Source organism: Talpa occidentalis, unplaced genomic scaffold (assembly GCF_014898055.3).
Source record: "Talpa occidentalis isolate TD23 unplaced genomic scaffold, MPIMG_talOcc4v2.1 talOcc4.2, whole genome shotgun sequence".
NCBI classification, from domain to species: domain Eukaryota; kingdom Metazoa; phylum Chordata; class Mammalia; order Eulipotyphla; family Talpidae; genus Talpa; species Talpa occidentalis.
The window spans coordinates 134252864-134279953 of NW_023602073.1; the positions used below are offsets into that span (position 1 = coordinate 134252864).

The 27090-nt window shown below is 34.4% G+C and overlaps 1 long non-coding RNA gene across 4 annotated transcripts in view; it reads right to left on the minus strand.

Moving 5' to 3' along the window:
- The window catches only part of LOC119252929 (uncharacterized), a 71906-nt gene that overhangs the window by 43703 nt on the left and 1113 nt on the right, over positions 1-27090 (minus strand). For all 4 annotated transcript variants that reach the window (XR_008552795.1, XR_008552794.1, XR_005126945.2 and 1 more), the window contains exons 2-3: positions 13310-13401; positions 10105-10246 (exon numbers count right to left, since the gene is read on the minus strand). This is a non-coding gene — a long non-coding RNA (uncharacterized LOC119252929). The remainder of the gene's footprint in view (positions 1-10104; positions 10247-13309; positions 13402-27090) is intronic.

A 27090-nucleotide genomic window follows, 5' to 3' on the forward strand; every position in this document is an offset into this window, starting at 1 on the left:
TTGATAATACAGATTTTTTTTTCAGAACAAATATGAATCTGTTTGATTTAAAAATTCAGGAATAGGGGCCTCCCCGGTGGCGCAGCGGTTGAGCGCTGGGTTGCGAAGCTGCCTGCAGCCTCTGCAGCCGGTTCGATCCCCGGCTGCTCCCCGGCCACCGGAGGAGGGTCCCACATGGCGCGCAGACCTCTCCTGCCGCCCGCTGCTCCCCTCAGCAGTGTACTTCGGTCCTTCTGCCTGCTCTGCTCCCCGCTCTGGCTCTGGTGAATTCTCTCACCCTCCCGCGCTTCTGACTGTACCCAGTGCATGTATCAAACAAACAAACAAACAATAAATAAATAAATAAATAAGACATGCCTCTAGAAAATTAAAAAAAAAAAAAAAAAAAAAAAGAATAAAAATTCAGGAATAGTTGGAAATCTCATGTATGTAATATCTTCAGGTATTTCTGTTTCAGATCTTCTCACTTGTTTTTATAGTGTCCAACAAAACAATTTTTATTAGATTATAAATGTAATATGAAGAAAAGGCATTGATACAGCCACTATCAGAGATAGTAAGGCAGTTCCTCTCAAAATTTAGAATAGAACTGCCATATGATCAAGCAATTCTTTTTCTACATATATACTCAGAGAAATTAAAATTGTTATCTTAAAGAATATCTTCATTCTGTGTTCATTATTGAAGCATTATTTACAGTTGTCAAATAATGGAAATAATCTACTGTCCTAAAGATGAGTAGACAAGTAAAATATATATACAATGAAAAATTATTCATCAAAAAAAGGAAAGAAGAAAATCTTGCCTTTCATGACACAGAAGGACCTTGAGGGCATTGTTATATGAAATAAATTAGATGGTCGGGCCTCCCCAGTGGTGCAGCAGGTTAAGCACAGCGCAGAAGCTGTCTGCAGCCTCTGCAGCATGGGTTCAATTTCCAGCCGCCTAGGGAGAAACCCACATGGTGCAGCAGACCTCTTCTGTCCCACCCACGCCTCCCCTCAGCAGTGCTTTTGGTTGGTCTGTCTTTTCTGCTCCCCACTCTGTCTCTGGTGAATTCTCTCACCCCTCACATCTCTGGCCTGTACCCCAGCTCTTGTACGCATAAATAAATAAATATTTTAAAAAAGAAAAAAAATAAATCAGATGGTCAAAGGCAAATACTGAACAGTCTCACTTTTATGTGGAATCCAAAATTATGAATACAGTAGACTCTTTTTCCCTGAAGTGAAGGGTGGTGGAACTGGGCAGATATCGTCAAAGGATACAGATTTCCTGTTTATGAAATGAGTAAACTGGGAATCTAATGTACAGTATTGTGTCTATCATTCACAATGCTGTATTATGTATACTAGAAGGTGGCTAAAAAGTAATGCTTCAACATTTTGACTACACTGGAAAAAATGAATTATGTGAGATGATAAGGTGTTAACTGACTTTATTGTAGTAATCATTTCATATTATATACATGTATCAGTCCATCATATTTTAAGCTATAAACTTATATACTATTATATGATTATTATATATAACTTGTATTTCAATAAAACTGAGGAATGTGAGAAAATTATTATACGAGAAGAACAACACTTGCCTTTTAAAAAATATTGCCATATGCAGGAAAATGAAACTACACCACTCTTTCACAACATACTCAAAATGGATTTAGGACTTGTGTGAAAGACTGGAGACCATAAAGTGCACAGACAAAAACAGGCAAAACATTCCACAGCATTGGCTTCAATGATGTCTGTGGGAATTGACTTCCATTGCAAGGGAAAAAAAAAAAAGTGAAAATAAACTAATAGAGCTATATCAAACAGCTAAAGCTATATCAAACAGCATGCATACAGCTAAAGAAACTATAATTAAAACTAAAATGGCAAAGATATTTGTACATCATGCATCTGTCAAGAGGCTTATCAGATCTCATCTACAAGGTCCTCATACAATGCAACAAAAAGAAAACAAATAACCCAATCAAAAAATGGACAGCATAGCTAAATAGACACTTCTCCAAAGAAGACATTATTGTGACAAACAAGCAGATAAAAACATGTTCAGTGTCACTCTTCAGAGATATATCTCACACCTGGAGAATGGCCTATATCTTAAATAAAAACAAGCAAACCAGAAACAACAAAGAGTTGATGTGGATCTAGAAGAAAAGGAACCCTCATGCACTCTTGGTGGGAAAGTGGACTGATCCAGCCCCTATGAAAAACAGTATGGAGATGCTTCAAAAATTTGAAAATAGATCTACTATATGTGGGAGTAGGGGAAGTATGAGGCCCAGTGGAACATGGTGGAGAATTGCTGGGGCGCTGTATAGGGCAGGGTATGAAAGCACACATTTATAGAGGTTTAAATCTATACACTCTGGGGCAGATACAAAGTTGTAAATCTACTTTACCTTAATAAATATAATTTGGGGGAAAACAGATCTTAAAAACAATAAAACTTGCCTCATTGAATTATAAAACTGAATTCTTCCCTTTGAAATACACTGTTAAAAGAGAAGCCATAGTCAGGGAAAAATATATACAAATCATAAACCTGAAAAAGAACTTATGCTAGCATATATAAAAGATTCTCAAATTTTATCATAAGAAAACAAACTCAATATTGGTAAAAAATAAATTAAACAAACACTTGACTGCAAAAATAACAGATGGCATGCAAGCATAATGAGTACTTAATATTAGTAATTAGGAATTGGATAATAAAACTACAAAGAGATGCATCTATTGATATTTGCTGCAATGGTTATAAATTAAAAGACCTTACTAAGAACGTTTGCAGCATTGCTCAGAATTGAAACACAGAAAACTTGTAAACTTCTGGGAGAAATGAAGTGGATAAAACCAGTTGGACAGCCTATTAAAAAGTTAAATGCAGACCTGCCTATGATCCAACAGTTTCTCTCCTCAGTATTTACCTGAAATACATGACAGTGTATGTTCACCCACATACATGTATACATTATGTCCAAATGTCTTGTAATAATCTAAAACTACAAACAACCCCAATATCTTTATTTTAATTATTATTATTATTTTTACAACGTTTGCATTCTTTTCTCAGGTGTAGTCCCCATAGAATTTCCACCACCAATTCACCCGTGCACCATCACCATAGCACCTTGTGCTCTTTCTGCCCTCGCCCTGGCCTCTTACACCCCCCCCTCCCCTGCAGACGTCTCTGATTTGTAGTTGTCTATTTATTGTTGTTTGGTTTTGTTGTGTTTTTAATTGTTTTTTTTTTTTTTAACACTTGGTCCCTCATTTGGTTCCGCTATATTCGTTCCATAAGTGAAACCATCCAATATTTTTCTTTTTCCTTCTGACTTATTTCACTGAGCATAATCCCTTCTAGTTCTATCCAAGTTGCTGTGAATGGCATTGGTTTATCTTTGATTACTGCATAGTATTCCGTTGTGTATATGTACCACATCTTCTTGATCCAGTCATCGATATTTGGGCATTTGGGTTGTTTCCATGTTTTGGCTATTATATATAATGCTGCAATAAACATAGGGGCACAAATACCCCCCTTTTTAAGATTTATTTATTTATTTGTTTGTTTGTTTGTTTGTTTGTTTATACAAGCACTGGGTATAGTCAGAAGCACAGGAGGGTGAGAGAATTCACCAGAGTCAGAGCTGGGAGCAGAGTAGGCAGAAGGACCGAAGTACACTGCTGAGGGGAGCAGCGGGTGGCAGGAGAGGTCTGCCCACCATGTGGGACCCTTGCCCATTGGCCGGGGATCGAACCGGCACTGCAGAGGCTGTGGGCAGCTTCGCAACCCAGCGCTCAACTGCTGCGCTACCGGAGAGGCACACAAATATCCTTTTAATTAATGTTTTTGTGCCCTTTGGGTAGATGCCAAGGAATGGAATTGCCAGATCATATGGTAGCTCCATTTTTATTAGTTTGAGGAATCTCCACATAGCTTTCCATAGTGACAACCCTACCATCTATCAGCAAATGAAAGGGTAAACAAGTTATGTTTTATCCTGTGATGGAATACTACTCGATGAAACATGTGGAAGCATTTGTTTGACACCCACTATACTTTGATGAAATTCAATTTACTTAGTCAATGAAGTCAGACAAAAAATATATATTGTATTCAATTTATGTAAAATTAATAGGATGGAAAACACTTCTGTGGTTGCTAGGGATGTGCTGGGTATAGTGAAAGACCTGAATTATAAAAGAGCATGAGCAAACTTTAAGGGGTGATGAATATGTTCATCACCCAGATTGTGTTGATGATTTCATTAAGGCACACATATGCCAAGACTTATAAAATTGGACATTTTAAACAAATAGTTTGTATAGGTCAATTATATCTCAATTAAGCTGTTAAATTTTTATAAAATAAATTTAAAGTATAAACACATTTAGACACAAAAAACAGACATTTCCTTAGCTAAGTGAAGACTTTTAATAAAAGAATATTTAGTAAGCCATCATCATAGTTATGAATCTTTAGAATGAGTTTAATATTGAGACCAATACAGTGACATATATTATCAAATCACTGATTCAAGTTTATCACTGAAAAACAAAACAAAAAATATAAAGACATGAAAAAAGTTATAATCAGTATTGTCACAAGGACTAACTCTAAGGGGCACTTCACTTTTGATATTAATGATGCCTCTGGAAAACAGGTCTGATTTTAAGATATGAAAGAATGAGGTAAAATTGCCAGCATTCACAGGTCAATGATTGTTTACCTAAAAACCCAAGCCCTTTGTACATTCTCAGAAATAATAATAGATGCCAGCCAAATCTATTTGCATAAATGGAGAGCATTAATACCAGCAACGATAATTAGAAAAACTTGAATAATAGCAATAATAAGCCTACCTATTATTGAATATATTATATTTCTTTAGAATATTTCTGCTACACAAATATGAAATCATCTAGGAGAAAATGATAAACCTTTAATTGAAGGTATTTAGTAAATGAAAAGACAAGCCATGCTTACAGATAGGAAATCACAGTATAAAGATCTCAGTTCCCCTTGTATTAATGTATATAATAATTGCAAATATTAAAACAATCCAGTATAGTACAATTTCTAAATATATGGTGATAACATAATTCTGAAATTCATATGAAAGAGATTAGTGAAGACAACTTTGAAGAATAAAGGATAGTCTCATTTTCAGATAGCAAAATATTATAAAGGTATGGAGGTTTTCATATGTACATCTGCACAAAAAATATAATATAGAAATAAGCAAATACAAACACAAAAATGCATGTGAATATGCCATATAAAATAGAAAAAATGTAGATATTGGTACTATAGCATATATACTTGTGTATCATATAATAATATACATGCATACTTATATGTATGTACTTAAAATGTGTAGATGTATATTTCTATATAAATCATCTAGAGAGACAAGCTGAGATCAAACAAAGAATAGATAGCCTATAAAGCACAAAAGCACATTCTATATACTAATGCTTTATTTTTTAATTAAAACCTAAAATATTTAGTATTTAGTGCAACAGCATACTTCTGAGTTGGGAAAGTTGTTACAAGCCACAGAATATGTACTTCTTAAGGAAAGGAATGTGTACATTTTACTGCTTTTAATTTGATTTATTATCAGCAAAGACATCACAAAAATATTTAAAATACAAAAGAAGATACTTGCATTTTTGTCATTCTCAAAAGATGTGAAATCAAATAAAAATTCCTATTAATGAGTGATGAGCAGCACTAACAATGAGCAATATATGGTAATTACCTCAAAGGTGGGTGAATAGAGAAAACATATAAAAAACACTTTAGTAATAATAGATATATTTCTGTGGATAGTTTTAAAACATTACAACTTTTTTGGATACCATTCCATCCAGATTTTGGCACTAAAATCCCGTCCCTTGAGTTTGGGTGGATGGATAACAAGTTCAATAAAAAGTATGACAGAATTGATACTTTGTTACTTCCAAGCTTAGGTCATAAACCTCCATGCACATTCATCTTTGGTGACCTGATACTGAGTCCTAGATCTGACTTCCTTGAGGATCTGTGCCCAGAAGGCTATAGAGGCTACGTGTAGGTAGTTTGGTCTCTATTCTCACCACTGCTCATCATTACCAACTGTTCAAGTCTTCCCATGAGATCATGATTTAAGGCAGAAACACAACACATCCCACTCAGAACTTGTCTTAATTGTTCTCTTTAAATTTGGGGGTTGTTTTCTATGCAGCAAAAAGTAACAGGGACACAGTTTGAAACAATAAGATATTTTCAGATTTCCTGTATATTGATAAAAATAAATCTCATAATAACTAGTGTCACCTCCAGCTGCCAACAAATGTAGACTTCTTCATACTACTCATGGATATCTCAACCACTTCACTCTTTGTAGTTAAGTATGTTAATACCTAAAGATTTTTTACAAAACAACTAATGATATTAGCAGTGATATTCTTAGCATTATGATGTATATAAGGAGAGAGAGAAAACTGTGCATAACAGCATAACTTTTAATAGTGAACATCTTGAATCAGCCCATAGGGAAAATAAATAGATAAATTTGCTCCATTAAATAAATGTCTGGTGTGTTATAATGTCTGGTGTGTTATATTATATAAAGCATATATGTATGGTGTGTTATATAAAGCATATGTTATATAAAGCATATATAAAGCATATATGTTATATTATATAAAGCATATATGGGGTACAGGCCAGAAGTGTGGGGGCAGTGAGAGGATTCACCAGAGATAGAGTGGGGAACAGAACAACAGACTGACCGAAGACACTGCTGAAGGGAGCAGTCGGCGAGTCAGGAGAGGCCTGCCTCGCCATGTGGATTGCTCCCTGGCCAGCCAAGGATCAAACTCGAACTCGTGCTGCAGTGTCTGTGGACAGCTTCATAGGTTGCGTCTTAACCCCTTGCACCACCAGGGAGGCCCACCATTGACTTTCTTAAATGATAGCAATAGTAAGTGGTGTAAAAGCACTAATATTTAGTGTTTCCTAACATTTAGAAGTCTTGTGATTGTCAATTTTATTTGAACTCTTGACCATGAGATACCCAGATATTTGATTAATATTCTGGCTGTGTCTGTGAGGGTGATTCTGGATAAGATTGACATTTGAACTGGTAGATGTAAATCTGGTTGCCCCCTTCCAATTCTTTGGAGGCCTGAATGGAACAAAAAAGTTTGAGTAGCAGACAATTTGCCTGAAATGCCTGACAGTGTTTTATCTGATACAGGTATGTTCTGACTTTGGGCTAAGATACAATCAGGAATTTACATTGATTATTCTCATTCTTAGATCTATCTTGGAGTCACATTGGACCTATATCATCAATACTCATGAGCTTCCATTTGAGGACTGTAAATACTGGGATTTCTTGGCTTCCAAAACTACATATACCAATTCTACAAAATCATACTCTATCTCTCTCAGTCCCCACTAATGTATTTCTGTCATATCTATCTGTGTTTTGCCTGCCCGTCTGTCCGTCCATCCATTCATCCAGCCATCCATCCAGCCATCCATCCAGCCATCCTATTGGTTTTATTTCTCTAAAGAACACAAACTAACACAAGTCCTGAAGCATATATAGCAAATTCAGGAGGCCTGGTATTAAGTATATTCATATTATATTTTTCCCTTCATGTTTCCTAATTTTTTAGATTATATTATAATACACTTTTAAGTCTTTTTTTTTTTTAAAGATTTACTTATTTTATACAAGAAAAATAGGCCAGATGTGCGGGAGGGTGAGAGGATTCACCAGAGACAGAGTGGGGAACAGAACAGGCAGATTTATGAAATACACTGCTGAGGGGAGCAGCAGGTGTGACAGGAGAGGTCTGCTACGCTATGTGGGACCCTCACTGGCCGGCCGGGATTGAACCCACCCTGCAGAGGCTGTGGATAGCTCAACTGCCTGTGCCACCAGGGGAGGCCCACTTTTAAGTCTTTAAATTATATCAATGCTGTTATAATAGAGATATATGGAGAAGTATCACTGTCACACATTATAGAGTAGATTCTGGGAAAAGTGACCTGGTCGTGCAAAGAATCAGCAATTTGATCCTCAGGGCATTCAGATCCTGCAGGCTGCAGAGTCTCCTCTATGTCTTCACAATCACTGGAGCATTTCACCAAATGAATAATTTGATCAAGTTTACATTTTAGAAAGGTCATTCTGGCAGGATAGTTTATATGATAATGGACAAAATTAAATGTTAGGAGGCAATTACAGATACTAGAGCTGAACCAGTATTGTCAGTGGAGATGGAGAGAAAGAGACCTAATTAAAGACACGTTTAAAAGGTAAAATTGAAACTGATTTTGAGGTGATCCAACGTTATGGTATGGTAGGGAGAGAAAAGAGACTGGGGAGATTACTTGGTTCTTTCTTTAGATTGAAGGTGAATACAGATTGTCTTCACTAGTTTATGGAATACAAGAAAGGGGTCAGGTCTGGATGATAAGTCCAGATTTTATATCTGTCAAGTTTGTCTGATGATTGGGACATATGGTTTGCAAAGGGATCTAAGCAAATTGGCTTCAGCTTAAGGCAAACAAATTAAGGGAAATTTGAGGGTGTCATTGTTTAGGACAGAATAGAATGATAGCAATGTAAAAATTTAGAAATTCTCATAATTTAATTTGAAATAATTTCTGTTGATGACCTACTTTATATCACAGTATTAACTGAGCTGTATGAAAGTCAAGGTATAGATCGTGTCCTTTCAATTCTGTCTTCTAGATTTTTGTATCAAATTCCCCAGGGCACTATTAATGGTCTGCATCACATCTGGGGAATCACACACTTCATTTACCCTTCATTTCCCTAAGAGAATATCTCTCTCTTCCTCACATGGGGGCCTCAATGTGGGTGGCACCTCTTCCAGGAAGACTCCCTGCCATTCATTGTCTCCTCCCCTACTTTTAGGTAAGTTCCTCAATAGGAAGGACTGTGCCTTTGTCACGTCATAGCCCAGTATCCAATATGGTTCCTGGTGATCTGTGTTTAATAAATACTTGTTAATTATTAAATGCTGTTTACTTAAAAATTAGGTATGGGTTTACAATCTAGGTTGCTGTAGTGTTTTCCTGGGATCATGTTCTGTTTCTTTATGCATTGTTTCTTTCCAGTCCCATGTAAATAATTAAGATTGAGAACAATATTTTTTTCCTGTTTGTCATTGTCTACCTTGCCTGCCATGAATATTTTAGGCCCCAAATGAAATTATCTATTTTGTTCTCTGTGTTCTTGTCAAATACTCGAGTGCAACCATATGGTTTCTTTAAGTGAAGACTGGTTTCCCCACTAGGGCCTATTAGCACCTCACAGTTGGCTTTGTCAACTTGGTACAAATCTGATTATCAGCTATTAATAATTTGCTAGATCTTTAATATAAATTTTAATTTCAGAACAGAACACTTCAAGTTAATGACTTTATCTGGTTATAATTTCAGAAAGAGAGCAAAAATTGCCAACATGATTTCTCAAATTCTTATGGTTGGAAGAGGGTTACTGCAATCATCATTTCTTTCTTTAGTTTTCTAATTAGTTTAAGTGCATTTTAGTTAAATTAAAAATTGTTTCATATAAAAAACACATGAAACTTGAATTTTTAAAAAGACTAAAAATATAAATCTGTGTTTTGTTAGCAATAGAGAGAGGTTGGCTTGTTGATTTAATGTCTTTTTTCTAATGTCTGCTTCTGTGCTTGAGAATTACATGGGGGGAAATGAGAACTAGAGAAAAAGAAACAGAACATTTGACTAATGACCTTTTAAATGGATCAAAACAACAATCTATTTATATCCACTGGGAAATGTTCATCTCTTCAAAGGCATTTCATACTCTCTTTATCCTATGTGGCCTTTTTAGGTGTTCCCTTTTAATCCTGATCTAAATAAAGAAAGTAAATGTTGCACAGGATCAAATTTACAGTCCAGCTAAATGAGAAACCCATTAAGTTTTTCTCGGTAGAAGCTGTATTGCTGTGACATTGATTTCTCTTTCCTGGTATCAACTTTGCCTTGTGACGGTTGAGCACATCCTCCCAATCGTCTGTCCATTTTACTCACCTATCATCACCCCATGGAGACCTGGAGGTGGCCTCTATAGCACATCTCTATGAAAAGCCTATGATGGTGAAAGCCTCAGTGTGACTCCAACAGTGTCCTAAAGATGCCTTTGTGCTCACGATTTTCATCACAAACAGAATCCCTGTAGTTGTAGAATATAAAACCAATGCCAAATATAATCAATATTAGAAAACAGGGTTAAGATATCATCATCTTAGACATTTAAAATTGTGTTAAGAAAGTTTAGAGCAAATAAAATCAAGTAGTGTTTTAACATTCTACTATTGACAGAAGGACAAAAAAATATTTTTCAAATTAAGGCACTGAAAAGGAAACCATATAGGGAGCCTATAGTAAAATATTATCTTGCTAGGCTACTATTTTTGACAAATTGGACAGATGATAGAGCTGAAGAAAAGTTCTTTCTTTGAATTGGAGAGGAAATAGCAGGCAGATTTAAATAGGACTTTTTTTTTTCACATACTAGCTCACCCTAACTTAAACAAGTTTAGCTTTAATAGACCCTAAAGAAAGAAGAAATAATAAAAACAGAATTATGAGCATGATGGCCATATGCTTTACCTTTCAAATCAGGACATTTAAGAAATGGAGAGACTTTCCTCAAAATTATACAGGAGTGCAAAGCATAGGCAGGACCGTAAATATGCCTTGAACACTGAGAACTATAGTCACCTAAATTATGAGGGGGGGGGGCAATTAAAACAAAATGCTAACAGAATCTATTAAGAATATAAGATTTAGTTTGGCAAATAGTGATATTTATTTGACAAATCTGATGAATAAATATGAAGCCAACCTCCTATATTAATGTGGAAGGTGAATAATTTGATTGGAGTTATTAAGGCCATTAAAACTGATTGCTTTAAGATTTGTTGTTATTCTGTTAGATGAAAAGATAAATCAATGTCAAATTTTTACTGGGACCCTCCCAAATAAATCAATCAACGACTAACTTAGTAAGTGCCTTCTGTTTCCAGTCATTTGGGTTTCATTTTCACAGGCTGATTGTAGTCATTGAAGGTACTGCTAGTTGTATTTACGTATAATGTGAACCTTGCCACTTTTTCCTTTATAGTTGTAGAAAATTTTCTTTTAAAAATAGGCAGTTACCTTGCTCAGTGGAATGGAGACCTTGCACATCTTTAAGCCACTTAGGAGAAATGTGTGCATGATTTATAGAGCAAGCAAACAAAGCATGACCTTTCCTGAACTGATTAACAGTGCTATTCTTCAGAATGGCAGTTTACTATAGACTCACTCGTATTGAACAATTTTATAAATGTGTGTAATGTACAATACAAATATGTAACCTGAAAATACAGTGGGATTAAAAGAAAATTTGAACCAAATATTTATAATGTACTGCTCAACATATTTTTCCTGAGCCCTGATTTCTAGAAATAAAAAAATGCTTTATGTAAAAATTGAAAATAGCAGGCAAGAAATTATTCCATTTTCAGTTTTAATATTAAAATATCTTCTACATCTAATTGTAAATATTTCCACAATTCATAATTGATACTTGTGTTGAATGAAGAAGAGTTTTAATCACTTAAATAAAATTGAAACTAAATATTGACAGAGAGATTTTTTAAAATGTTTTGCTCACAACTATTGCTTTCCTTCCTGTGACCTGACATAGTGTAAATACAAGAAAGTATGATATGAAGTCATCTGGAAATCAATTCAGTCTTCCCAGTTGGTCACTTTTACAATCACAGTAAGCACTTGTATAAAATTGCAGCTCATTTTCATTTCTATCTTGCAGAGTTATGCTCTTTTAAACCATGCAAGATAAGTTTAGGATAATTGTGGTATTACACGTTTTAAAAAAGAGATGCACACCAGATTTCCCAACACAATAATAAAAGCCTACACGTGGATAAAGGGTTCATGTACCCAAAATAACACTCCTTTATTGTTGATGTGGCAGATCCTGCTGGTGTTAAGTTCTTGGTACACAGGGGCCATTCTGTATAACTCTATCTCCTGTCCTATATGTTGAATAGTTTCTAAATAGAATATGAATTTGAAAGCCAAAATTTTATTATTATACTCACATTAAGCAAATGTTACAGAAATTCTGTAATTTTGCTTGTTTTCTTAAGTTAAAAAGCAGAATTATGTGAGGTTCCTGTTTTCAAGGAAATTCTTCAGAAATCCATGTTAAATATATTCTTCCCTACTTCCTCTCCCACACAGCATTTAACTTACTACAGCTTCATGCTCATGGGGATGTTGATCACATAGTTCTGGTCAATAGTCACAAACCAACTATTTTAAGTCAACTTGTTTCTCTCCCAGGACCATTCACAATTCTCTTTCTCTTCATATGAAGTTAATTTTTAGGCTGGGCATTGTTTCAACAGTTCTCTGTTGTGTAAATCTTAATGTATTTCATGTCAACTTTGATATAAAGAAATGCTGTTTATGTGGGGGAAGTATTCCTAGAAAAATAATTGAAAAGTAGGCAAAGCTTGTCTTTGTGTCCATTCCGCACTTCCGTTGAACACTTACCTGTGCTTCCCAAGGAAGCCACTATTTCCTTATTGCTAAGGCTCATTCCTATTATGGTAAGGAATACAGGAAATTCACATTGGAGTCTTTTAACTGATGTTTTGTACTTTAAACACAACCATGAAATTGCTATTTTGAAACAATGAATACTATTTAGCCACACATATGGATGGCACCGAAATGAAAACATGACTGTCTCTTAGAATAACAAAACAATTCAGACAAATAGACAAGCTGACCTTTGAAAGAGGCTCAGTTAATATAATCATCTTTTATTTAAAACCCTCTATGATGACCATTTGAAGTAAGAAAGGAAAGGTCAAACCAAGGCCATTTTTTAAATTTTCATTTTTAACCTAAGGCTATTAAACCAAAATGAAATTTAGTAAATGATCCAATTTTGTTTCAATGTTCATATGTGAGGAAAACTTATCTCTAAAATAATTCAATCTATGGAATTACTCATCCCTGGATAAGTGAGTAGAGGCATACTGTAGTTTTTGCAAATTAATAGGATCAAGACATGGGGGAGAAATTTGGAGCTGCTGCAGCAGAAAAGGAGCTCTTTCTGCTTCATCTGCTTGTACATTATTGTCACTAGTCTTTCTCTATTTATAATATCCTTAAATGAACATTGTGGAAACATGTAGTGTCTCTCTCATCTTACCTTTGGCATGGTCCAGCTGGCTTTCTTGGGAATTCAAGTAGTGGGATGTAATGTCTTGGCAGTGGTAACTGTTCAGTTGTATAATAGTATTTCTGATGAGGAAAAGGAAAAACATTTTTTAGGGTAGGCCTAAAATCATTCCACATTTGAGTGGGACAAAACCATGTTATACTGGAGATGAATTCCAAAAAGTCATATAGCAATAAAAACTGGTAAGAAGCAATCCTTTGTCAAATCATTCTGACCGAAAATACTTCAAATAACTAAAGAGAATCCCTAAGAAGGTAAATACAAGTAATTCTGGGGGTGGGGTGGGGGTGGGGTGGGAGTGGATTTCTTTGATGTCAGAGCAACACATCACCAAAATCACTAGAGGAAAATAATCAAGGCTTCTGTCTTTGATAATAATAACATGCTGACTTTAAGGTGTCCTAAAAAGTAGAAAGGGATGTGCAAGACATATTCATATAAGCACGTAGAGGAGTCTTCTTTTTTTTGTTTCATGTGTCTAATTCTTTGGTATTTTTGTGATGTTTCCTGTGAACATTCATGAATTTCTATTCTGAGAACTAAATTCCTTTCCACATAAAATAAGATACATAGAAATGATTACATAGATGGATATTAAGATCAATGTCCTCTTTGTAATTGTATAATATGAAAACAGGATAAAGAAAAGAAAAAAGAATGCAGATACATATCCATAGATGATATACTGGCCTTTATGAAAGCAAACTTCCCAGAACAGTCTAAGGATTATTTTAAAATTATTTGTTATATTTTTTTCTTTGGAGTTAGGTTGTTTTATTCTTCCTCACCTTAAAAAATACATCCTGTTTTACTTGGGAAAGTATTCATATATTTCATAGCCTGGAAATTTCTGAAGTGGTATTAATAAAGTTCCTTTTTGGACAGAATAGGCTAAGATATGCTGTAATAACAAGCTATCCCCATTTCTCAGCGATTAAATAAGACATAATTCTATTTATAATTTTATATGATCCATGGGGATCAGATGGGGTACACTATATCACAAAGTTGACCCATTGATGAAAGGTGCCAGATTCCACCATCCCAAAGCTGAAATATAAAGAATAGGATTCTTTCTCACACTGTGCAGCAAAAAAGGAAAGAACTAGAAGGTCTTACCCTCATACCCTAGCAGTGATATATAGGCCTGTCACTAACAGCCCATTCATCAAAACTTGTTGCAATGATTCACTTATTTGCAAAGCACTGAGAATTAAAAACCTCAAAAATACTAGGAAGAGAATGACTAAATTGGGGTATATTTTTGCATTTTCTATCAGTTGTATAGACATAGAGAGACATAATACAACTGACTAGAGAGAGGAATTTGTTTATGTCATTGCAGGAACCCAAATTGAAAGGGGACATTGTGGCTTGAATGTAGTGGAGTTTAGTAAATGGATTTATACTTGACCTGAAAAAACAATGAAACCCATGTTATTTTGGTTCTGAGAAACTGCTCTTGGTTTCATTTATAAAATCCTCAGTGTGGAATCACTATGTTTTGGAGTAGTGGTAGAGTTGAAGATGGGAAAATATTATTGGAGATAGACATATGGCAATCTCTTTTAAAATGCAAATATCCACAACTCCCTGTTCTGACATTTCCCTAATTTTCACTGAATTTGGCTTAATGTTTTATTGATTCAGCTTACACTTTGCCTCTTTCAAATGTGAGTTTGTTTCTTACCAGGAATCCACCTCTTACTTATTGCTACATCCCACATTCAAAAAGTGATTGCGACATTTGTAGGGAACAAACATGCTCAATTACTGCTTTAGTAATGTTAGTCTAGCTTAGGAGTACAATAAGAATAGAACTTGAAATCAGGGCATTATTCCTGTTAAAAGATAATGAAATCTTAAAAGGTGTGACTGTAGTGTGATTGGAAAGTCCCTGGAGAGCGCAGAAAAATCTGGAAAATAAATAGTTACTCAGGGTATGTTTTAGATTTGCATTTGTAAAGGGTGAGTTAATAGTTTATGTGAATGTAAGAAAAATGATAGAGCTTTGCCCTTAGTGATACACATATTTTTTTTTTTCATATAACATCAAGTCCATTCTTCATGTTACTGCCACTTAAAAAAAAATTAAAAAAAAAACACTTAAAGGCAATTAAGGCAGCAATTACATATATTTTCATAAAATAGTGTAAGAGCAGGGGTTCTTAGCCAAATGTCTGATTTCAAATGCTAGTTCTACTGTTTACAAGATAAAAATGTTGGAAAATGCAATTGAATTTGGCTTTGATTCTTTCAAATGGAAAGTGAATTCTTCAGCTAGTTTAATAATGAGATAGAGGATAAATAATTTATTTCCTCCAAAAAGTTCTAGTATGTAACATGAGAATCCTGAAGGTGGCAATAGTAGGGAAACAACAAGTAATATATGTTGATTGTGCTACAATGGGCTGAGGGACAGTGCAGTGGACACTTTTGATGGCAAGTGATAAATACATTTCAAACATAACTCTGAGACATATATCTCATGTAACTAGTTAAGTGGTCCTGAGAATGGTGAGTTAGGAAATAGTAATAATGAATCTGAATGTTTTCCATTTGAGAGAATCAAAGCCAAATTCAATTGCATTGTCCAACATTTTTATCTTGTAAATAGTATAACTAGCACTTGAAATCAGACATTTGGCTAAGAACCCCTGTTCTTATACTATGTTATAAAAAAAATATATATATAGGGCCTCCCCTGGTGGCACAGTGGTTTAGTGCTGGACTGTGAAGTTTCCCCCAGCCTCTGCCTCGCTGGTTCGATCCCGGGCCGCCGGTGTGAGGGTCCCACATGGCATGCAGACCTCTCCTGCCTCCTGCTGCTCCCCTCAGCAGTGTAGTTCGTCAGTCTGCCTGTTCTGTTCCCCGCTCACTCTGACTCTGGTGAATTCTCTCACCCTCCCGCGCTTCTGACTGTACCCAGTGCTTATATAAATAAATAAATAAATAAACAAACAAACAAATAAATAAATCTTTAAAAAAAAAGATTTTCACACTAATAACATCTCATAGCCTATAAAACATTTCCATCTACATTTCAGTTGAGCTTCACAATATTGCTAAAGCTCACAAGAATCTGCTACTTCACTTAATTGTGCCACATGATACAAATAGAAATTAAATCAACAATGATCTCTCCATTAAGGGATAATTGTCATTAATGTATTGTTATATTTGCTTCTATGTATGCTCTTGTGTGCCTTCCAAGTGAGTGGTCAAATGTGTATTAGTTTTTATAATATATCTCTCATTTTTCCTTTCAAATACTTATTTTGTACATTCTGATTATGAGTGGGATTTATTATTTCAACATAGACACCTCAGAAGAATTTGTTTTTATAGTGCTGATCATCCCTGTATAATTTATCAGTATTTACTCAGGTAATTTTATGCCTCTCAGTAAAACTTAACAGGTTTCTAATACTATCTTGTGCAGCATTTTTTAGTCTCTTCTGCATGGCCACTCTAATGGTAATTCTGGTGTTGCTCACTCTATTTTCATAAACCCATCTGTTCTTTCCCTTCCTCAGCTTTGTTTTTTAAAACATGTTTATTTGAAAGATTTGAGGAGTAGGTAGAATTTCTTCATTTCACAGAGAAAATATCTTTAGTTTTTCTTAGTGTATTTTCCTTCACTCTTGAGGTTGTAAGGATGTCCACACACACACACAGAATCATAACTTAGGTCATATGCTTTATTTGATTATTACAGAATCATTTATAATTAGCAAACCTTTCCTTCTTTCCATGTTGAGAGTACAGAAAAATACTAATTTGTCATAATCAAATTGTTCTTGAAGTCACTTTCACAACTTTATGGGAGATTATACCATGATGATGATAGTATGATATTAATGACTAGTTACAAACTGCATTGCAGTGTTAATGAAGAAAAGATAATACCAAATTTTTGGTTTTCTGTTTGAAAATAAGGATTCTTCTCTTTGCAAACTTTACCTCTGTGGTGTGACCATGTGATGGATGTGAAGTTTAGGCGTGAAGTGTGTGATGTCATATTTTGGGCTGTTCTTCTGGAAATTTTTGAGGCCACAAAAGAAAATGAATATTTACGCTTTAAAACTTAGCAGAATACAGACTTTAGTTAACATAGGAGGAGCATTTTCAGTAGTATAAAATTTTATGTATGATTTACTGTTGACCTTTTCTATAGGCAGAATAGCCAACCACTACTATAGGTAGTGGGTGACACCTGCCTTCTTAGAATCTGGATGGATAATGAGAGAAATACATACAAACAAAAGGATGGATTTACATGGCATCTAATTTGCATAGTGAAAGAGGGGTTTGATAACATTTTCATTGTCTTGCTATCTGTGAATAAGTTGCAACTAGGAAAAGCAAAGAGAAACAGACATGTCATATGAGTTTTACTGTTGAAAATTAGGTAAGTAATGGTGAAGCTAATGTATAACATGCCTGACCATGACACAAGTAGATTTTACCAATTATTTTCAGATTAAAGATATTTGGGCATTGCTACCAATTCAAGCACATGCCTGAATAAACCCAAGTGAGAAAAGAACATATAAAGATTTTCAACTCAAAATACTATTGGATTTGTTATATTATTTTCAGGGGAAGATATAAAAATAAATTTGCTTTTAAATCCTTAGGGAAGTCATTTAAACATGGGTATCATTACCATTTTTATGTATATTCTATCCCTACCCATCATCTTGTTGCAGCTCTTCATTGGCTTTGTGAGGTCTTGCTGGGCAAAATGCTATTCCTATTACAAAGCACAGATGCACTAAATGCCTATACTATGCATTTAACACTCGTGATTGTCTAATTGTACTCTCCTTACTCTCTAAGTTTCTCCATTTCCAGGCTATCTTTATATCTCTAAATATATATACAAGAACTGATTACTTGTTATAGTAGCAGTGAATTGTTTGATATTTGCTTCTTTAAGGCTATTTTATTTGAAAGTGTGAAACATGTTAACTTGTATGTACTGTATTTTCACTTTATTGCAGAATCTGAAAACTCCTTTAGTAATTCAAATCTGTTTGAGTTTTTTGTACTATATATCATTGAGAAATTGGATTTCAGTGTCATGTAGGACATTTTCCCCTATAGTAAAATTTTTGATAGCTTACAATTTTGCTTTATAAGATTCTATGGTTAAGCTTTTTTCACCCACCCCTAATTGGACTTGGAGCACAGATTTCTAGCTCTTAATGTGATTTCTTGTATCATTTTGCACCTTTTTAAATTTCTTCAATGATTCAAATCTTTTGGCCTTTGAAATGTGTTTTGTTAACTGGAAAGATGTAAACAGCTCATTTAAGTTGACCTTCAAATATTCCTTCCTATTTTCATTTCTTTGGTGTAAACATAGCTAGTGTTCTCAGCCTGCTAGTGTTCTCAGTAGCTGTGAAGTGGCATCCACCTTCCCCCAGCCCTTTCCCTTCATGATGCCAGTCATGCTTCGTCAATACTGACAAGCAATTATTAGTCTTTGTTTCCTTTACACTGTATATTGGCAAAACAATCATTGAAAGGAATTGTAGAGGTAGAAACCATTATCTTGGTACTATTGTGGTAACATAGCTTTTAGGCTTGCTGAGAATATCCATTAGTTTTGTCCTCTTATCTAAAAATGATTTCTTCTTTGCTTTGTATTGCTCCAGGAGTTGAATATTTCACCAACTTCTGCCACATTAGAGAAGGAGGCCTTTATTTCTTCAACAGCTGAGATCTTTTTCTTATTGGCCTTTGTTCCATGCTTAAAGGCATTCTTGGTTCATTTCAATTCCAGCTGTATTAGTTGTAATTTGAGTACTTTTAAAAAGTCATTTTGATTCTTGGTAGCTTTTTTCATCTTTTTTTTTCTTTTAGTATTAGTCTGACCTCAATCTACTGAGGAAAATGTATCCAGAGGCGCATTCATATAGATGCTGCCTGTATACAGACAGATAGAGAACACTTATCTAGGTGTTTTACTCAAATTACAGCTAAGAAATGTTTACCTTTAAACTTTTTATAATATCAGGTCTTGGAAATAGGATAAATTTTGTTTAGTAAAATTATCCTTTTAAATTTTACCATAGAGTCTGAAGTCCAGTTATTGTTTTTTTTTTTTTTTTTTTTTTTTTTTTTTAAAGATTTTGCCTTGTGGAAATAAACAAACATGCATCCATTGATAACATGGGCTAGTTATTCAGTTTGTTACTGCAAGTGAGTCAGCCACCATCACTTGGGTTTGAATTGAATTGAAGATAGAAGGAGGGAAAGAAGCTGTATTAGTGATACAAAGAATTCATGCTGGTATACTTTAATTTGAGGTTATTAAGAAGCTGAAGTGACTGGTGGGCTATCTAAAAGCAGGCACTCTATGACTGGTTGAGTAGCATATTCCACTTTGTCTGTTTGATCCTGTCGGTAAATAGTAAGGAAGTTGGTAGTTACTAATCAAGTTCTGACCATATTGAGCATATTTCTGCAAATACTGTGATTTTTTTAATATCACAAGACATATGTGATAATAGAAATCTATTTTCTCCACCTCTAGAATATGTCTTTCCTGTAAACATATATATATATAAATATATATAAACATATATATAAACATATATATTTAAACATATATATATTTAAATCTCAAAATATTTTTATTTGCCTTTCCTTTTTCCCCCCTTTATGAGTCTATGAAAAAATCAAGGGTTCTTTCATTGCGAAGCTGCATTTTACAAATGACTCCTATAAATGAACTTCACTCATTTTAATCATGACTTTGTAGTCTATATGATGTTCACTAAAATTTATTTTATTAACCCTATTGGGAAATATATAATCATGCTTTTCATGTGCTTTAAATTTATTAGATCATTGAAATAGAATCAAAATAACATCATTAGATCATAGAAATAGTGACAAAAATATCTAGACAAAATGCCAAATTAAAAGTCATCAGTGTTCTCAAGAGAGTATAGAATTTTGAAATGATGAAGCTGAGTCTTTTCCAGACAGGTAATTTTATATCATGTATATTACACAGGGACTGTATATGGAGAAGCATCTCCATGAACCATAAGGTATAGGGCAAGCCATCAGGGATACGAAAGGTTCTCTTCAATCCATCATGTACACATGTATATTTTGAGAAGAAAGGATGCCCAAGTTTTGGGGGGTCACCTGTGCGTAATGAAGAGGAGGTTATCAAGGAGAAAACTGCCTGTTATACAGTATCTTAGATTTTTTACTGCTCATTTTCATTGTCTTCAAGTTCACATAAAAATATATTTGAGGGCCTCCCCGGTGGCGCAGCGGTTGAGCTCTGGGTTGCAAAGCTGCCCACAGCCTCTGCAGCACCAGTTCGATCCCTGGCCACCATGTGAGGGTCCCCCATGGTGTGCAGACCTCTCTTGCCAGCCAGTGCTCCCCTCAGCAGTGTATTTCATCACTCTGCCTGCTCTGCTCCCCGCTCTGGCTCTGGTGAATTCTCTCACCCTCCTGTGCTTCTGACTGTATCCAGTGCTTGTATAAATAAATAAATCAGTCAATCAATCAATCAATCTTTAATATATATATTTGAAATCATTCAATAAAACATTCTTCAACTTCCTTAATCACAGTTTAGATATAATTCTATTTTTTAAGATTTTTAAATTTTTATTATTTATGCATACAAAAACTGGGGTATAGGCCAGAGGAGTGGGGGTGAGAGGATTCAGCAGAGACAGAATGAGGAGCAGAACAGGTAGATCTACGGATATACACTGGTAAGGGGAGCAGAGGGTGAGACAAGAGAAGTCTGCTGCACCATATGTGAGTTAGCTCCCTGACTGGGATTCCGACTCAGGCTGCAGTGGCTGATGATAGCTTGATAGCACTGAGACTTTAACCCCTGCGCCACCAGGGAGGCCCTAAATATAATTCTTGATTAATGTGTTTCTAAGAGTTGGCTGAATTCTTTGATTGCTTTGAACTTCTTATCTCCACTTTCCTCCATTAAATAATCTATTACATGATATTATTCCAAATTTTAAAAAAAATAAAAAAAAACCTGAAATGATAGCTATTGTATTTATCATTTCTAGATTGTGCTTATTAGATTTATATATGAAGAAAATGTTAGGGGTATATCACCTGGGGAGAAAACTTTTATAAAAATTATTTGCTCGACCAGGAAAATTTATTCTCAACAGAAAATTAAATTTAGCATGGATTATGTATATCATGTGAAATTCTAACTGAATTTTAACAGAGGCATATATTTTTCTGCATTTTTGGTCACTATGAATAATAACTACACACACACACATATCCCATTGTTAAATTGTCTTTACAGCACAGTAATGAATATTTGAAGATAAGTTGTGTTTTATAGATAAGCTTTCAGTCATTTATGCTATTTATTACATGTCTCATATAAAATGTAATTGTATCTTGGTCACAGTGGCCATTGTCATTTTTTTCATTGTGTTTGATTCAAAGCTAGGTAGGAAAAAAGACAATCATTTTTGTTGATTGAAATGTCCTGTAGGTATAAAATAAATGTGCCAAACCTAAGATTTTTCAGAGCAGAAAAATTTCCTGAGTAAATACCCCAAAGATGTATATATAACTCATTGTACATACCATATAGATTTAATATCAGTGGTATTTTTGTATTTCAATTGCATTATTTATGAAAAAAGGGAAATAAAAAGACTAGTAACAGAGTGGAAAATATGCCCATAATGTGAACAAATAACAGAAAGTGGCTTGGCTTCATTTTGAAAACTCTAGAGCCACCTAATGAGTGAGATTCATGCACTGATACTTTGGCTTTGTTCTCAGTTCCTTTCTAGTTCAGTCATTGCGATCATTTTTTCACTTCTTTTGTTTTCCAAGGTTTGATAGCACTACTTGACAGTTAGACATGAACAATGAGCATAATAATTGTTGCTATTTATATGGAGAGCTGTGTGGAGATTTCTGGACCTACTAAACATAGAGCTTCCATATGATCCAGCAATTCCACTCCTAGGTATTTACCCAAAGGACACAGAAACATCAATTCCAAAGAACACCTGCACCCCTATGTTTATAGCAGCACTATTTACAATAGCTAAGCTTTGGAAACAGCCAAATGCCCAAAAATAGATGACTGGATCAAGAAGATGTGGTACATATACACCATGGAATATTACTCAGCATTCAAAAAAGATAAACACATGCAATTTGCAGCAACATGGTTGGCGCTGGAAGGGATCATGCTCAGCGAAATAAGCCAGAAAGAAAAAGAAAAATACCGGATGGTCTCACTCATAGCAGGAATCTAGAAAACTTAAATAAGGGACCAGGAAAATGAATATAAGAAAGTGAAAATCAAAATCAACAAAAAACTATGAACCAGAGACACTTTTTGGGGGGTGGGGGGCGGGAGGGGAGGGATTGGGGTCAGAATGGGGCATGTGCAGTTGTATGGGGGAATATAAAAATAAAATTTATTATTTAAAAAAATGTATAAAATAAAAAAGCTTAAAAAATGAAAAAAAAATAATTGTTGCTATTTAAAAGGAGGTATTATTTACCTTGAATGCAGAAAATATTAGCAAACATACCCAGAAGTGAATTGTACATACTTCTCATTCTTAAAAATCAGAGATTTAGTCTTTCTCTATATAGTTGATCTTTTATGTATAGTTTGAAAACTAAGAGTTTGCAGTCAGGCAGGTTTAAACTGGGAAGTTTGTGAAACAAAAGCTAAATAAACATGGATTCTTTAGGTTAAGACTACTAGGTAGATTTTTAAAAAAATCATTTGCTAATTAAACTTTGTAGTTGGACTACCTTGTTTTCCCACAATTATATCATTTCCAAATAATAGTTGTATTTTTGACACGAAAATCCAGCCCTGAGTTTCCTGAATATATACCAATTGATAGATATCTAGATATCTGATTCATTTGACTGACCAACAATACCTATGAGGCCACTTCCGGAGTTGCCACATCTACAAAGAGGAAATTATGTCCCACTGTTCACAGCACCTAATGGCCCCCTGCCTTCTCTCATTTCCTTTTTTCATTTGTAAATCTAATCAGTTTTATTTATTGAGTGCCTTTATGTGAGGGACTCTATTGTGGTTATTTGAAGACATCAGTGAACAAAACAAAGATCAAGGTTCCTGGCTTCATGGATTACATACAGTGTGTGTGTGTGTGTGTGGCGGGGGGGGGGTGGTGGTGGGAAGTGCAAAGGAAGCAATAAACATTTCAAATAAGCATGATGTAAGAAAGCAAAATATAGAATGAAATAAGTAGAACAAAGGAATTGGGCAGGACATGAGCTGACGTGGGCCACATCACTGCATTCCATAGTTCAGTGCACACAGGCCTCAGTGAGAATATTAGGAAAGATAGGGATGGAGAAACAAGTAATTAGAATGGGTATGGCATCATCCATAGCTTCAATAAGTATGTTTTTCATATATTTCTAATATTTAATCAAACATGATAAGGGCTACAAAAGAATTCAACTTAAACAAAAACAAAACCAACCAACCAAAATTTAATATGGATACACCACTAGTGGATTTAGGTAAATGAGCTATCATGCAAAGACTTTCAAAGAATATGATCATATTTTCAAAGAATTAAAAAGATAACATTGAGACTTTAGTAGAGAAATCAATCTGTAAAAATATTGATAATTAAAATTAATAGCTCAGCAGATGTGGTTAATAACATATTCAACAGAAGAGAAATATTGGCGCCTGTAATTTAGGTCAGAAGAAAATTTGCAAAGCAATACATATATATGGGCAAAATGAAAAAAAATTAGATAATGGTATAATGAAATATTTTTTATGGCCTCCCTGGTAGCGGAAGGGTTTAAGATGCAGCCTGTGTGTGCAGCTGTTCCGCAGTCTCTGCAGCACGAGTTCTATCCCTGCCAGGGAGCAACCCACATGATGCAGCAGACCTCTCCTACCTCTCCCACTGCTCCCTTCAGAAGTGTGCTTCAGTTGATCTGCCTGTTCTGTTCCCCACCTGTCTCTGGTGAATCCTCTCACCCCCCTCACTTCTGGCCTATACCCCAGTTCTTGTATGCATAAATAAAATTTTTTAAAAATATTTTTTAAAAGACTGACTGGATTCAATGAAGGAGAAATAACTGAAAATGAGAAAGGACAATATTTGAAGATATATTGACTGATCATTGTTCACCAAACTATTGATTTAATAATCTCTATAAATCTCACAAAGAATTAATACAAAGCAAAGCCAATCTAGATACACCTACTGTAAGATTGCTGAATACTAAAGTCAAAGAAAGATAAGTAGAGAGTAAGAAGACATTATCACTAATTGGGCAACAATAAAACTGAAAATGACATCTTAAGAGAAACAATGGAAAACAACAGACTATGTTCCAAGGGGTGAAAAAAAGGAAATGCCTACTGAGAATTTTATATTTAGTAAAAACAGGTTTTAATAATAAAGATATAGTTGAGGCAATTTCTGCCTTACAAAACTAAGATGCCAAAAGGAGAGCTGTTGTATATGAATTACTAAGAGAAATTTTTCAAGCTCAGGGGAATAATCCCACAAGGAAATTTAAAGTTTCAATAAGTAATCAATGGTGGAAAGAATGCTCATGTGAATAAATTTGTATAAAAATGACAATTCTTTACGGTGCTTAAATTGCATATATAAAATTAAACTATGCAGCAAAGTAAGCAATAAGTTGGGGGAGGGTATGAGGAGTTAAAATGTTCTAAATTCTTTGTCTATCCAAGAAGTGAATATACAATTTATCATACAATTTATCATGTGATAATAAATGTATATTGAATAAATCCCTAAATTAATAATGTGAGACTGTAGAGATAAAACTCTTAGAAAGAAAAATTGAAGGAAAAAAATTAAAAATAGAAATGCTACACCTAATACAATGAGTATTTTAATTAAATGTAAATTAGGTGCTTCAATTAAAAGACTAACAGATTATTTTAATATACAACTTAAAAGAGACATATTTTATAATATGTTGGACATATTGTAAAATATACTATAACTCACCAACCATATTAAAGCTGCAATAGCTACAGTAATATAAAGAATTATTAAAGATAAAGAGGCATTTCAATATGATTAAAGATTTTTTTTTTCTAAACTTTTATGAACAAAAATATGCAAAGCAAAATCTACAGAATAAAAAACAGACAGAAAGTCCTCAATGATGTTTGGAAATTGAATTCATCCCTTCAGTAACTGACAGAATAAGCAGAGATAAATAAGTAAAAATATGGAGGATTTGAGTGATACATTTAATAAATTTTAGCTGATTTATCTATTAATGAATTGCAAACGTAGGGGTTGATTATATATTCTTTTCCATGAAATATGGAAGATCTTCCAAAATTTGCCACTTATAGGTCAATGTAGAAAGTAAAAGTCATATAAGTGAAAAATTACATTGTCTAGTCTCTTAATGCAATTAATATACCTTAGAAATCCACAATTAAAAGATAATGAGAAATTATCTCTATTTGGGAAAATTAAGCAATATAATTTTTATAATCTATGGGTTAATAATGAAGTCACTATGAAAAATAGAAAAATATTTGACCTTAATTATAGTAGAATCACTATTTATCTAGCTTGTCAAATGAAGCTAATGTCACTTAGAAGCAAATTTATAGCACACATGTAAATGTTAATAAAGAAGACTAAAATGCAATGATTTATGGAGTCATTTCAAAAGTAGACTGAGAACACTTAGACCCAATGTAGACTATGTAGAAGTGAAATTTAGTTAAAAAAGTAGACCATAGAGATGACAGTCATAGTCAAATGCTATTTTTTTAACTAAGACTTCAAAAGTTGTCACTACTTTTGTGAGACTCATCAAGAAAACACTAAATCAGCTTTGGAACTGAGGAAAATGGTATGTAAACATAGTTTCAAATATAAATGTGAGAATATTATTAACTAGTTCATGCTAATACATTTGAAAATTTAGATAATGTTTGTAAATTCCATCCAAAATTGATGCATTGAAATAAAAAATAGTACTTTCCCATGTGTTAATTAAATATAATATACAATTATGATACTTCTTTTTTTTTTTTAATTTTCTAGAGGCATGTCTTATTTATCTATTTGTTTGTTTGTTTGTTTGGTTTATACATGCACTGGGTACAGTCAGAAGCCGGGAGGGCGAGAGAATTCACCAGAGCCAGAGCGGGGAGCAGAGCAGGCAGAAGGACCGAGGTACACTGCTGAGGGGAGCAGCGGGCGGCAGGAGAGGTCTGCGCGCCATGTGGGACCCTCCTTCGGTGGCCGGGGAGCAGCCGGGGATCGAACCGGCGCCGCAGAGGCCGCGGGCAGCTTCGCAACCCAGCGCTCAACCGCTGCGCCGCCTGGGAGGCCCCAATTATGATACTTCTCACAAAGAAATCTCAAAATCCAAGTCCAGATGTTTATTCTTTAGGAATAAAAATTTTCAGTATTTTAAATGCTTCCAGTGAATGGAGATAACTGGAAAAAATTCTCACTTTGTGTGTTGTGTGTGTAACTTTGGTAAAAAAAATACAAATATGACATGAAATCCCTATGTATTAATAGTAAAGATTAATTTATCCTTGGGCATAGATGCAAAAATACTACATAGAATATTAGTCCATTTAAACAGAAATGCAAATGAAGTTTAGCATTACTATAAGAAAAGTGAGTTTATTCTAGGAATGTAAGTTATTTTAATATTTGAAAATAACTAAAAAATGA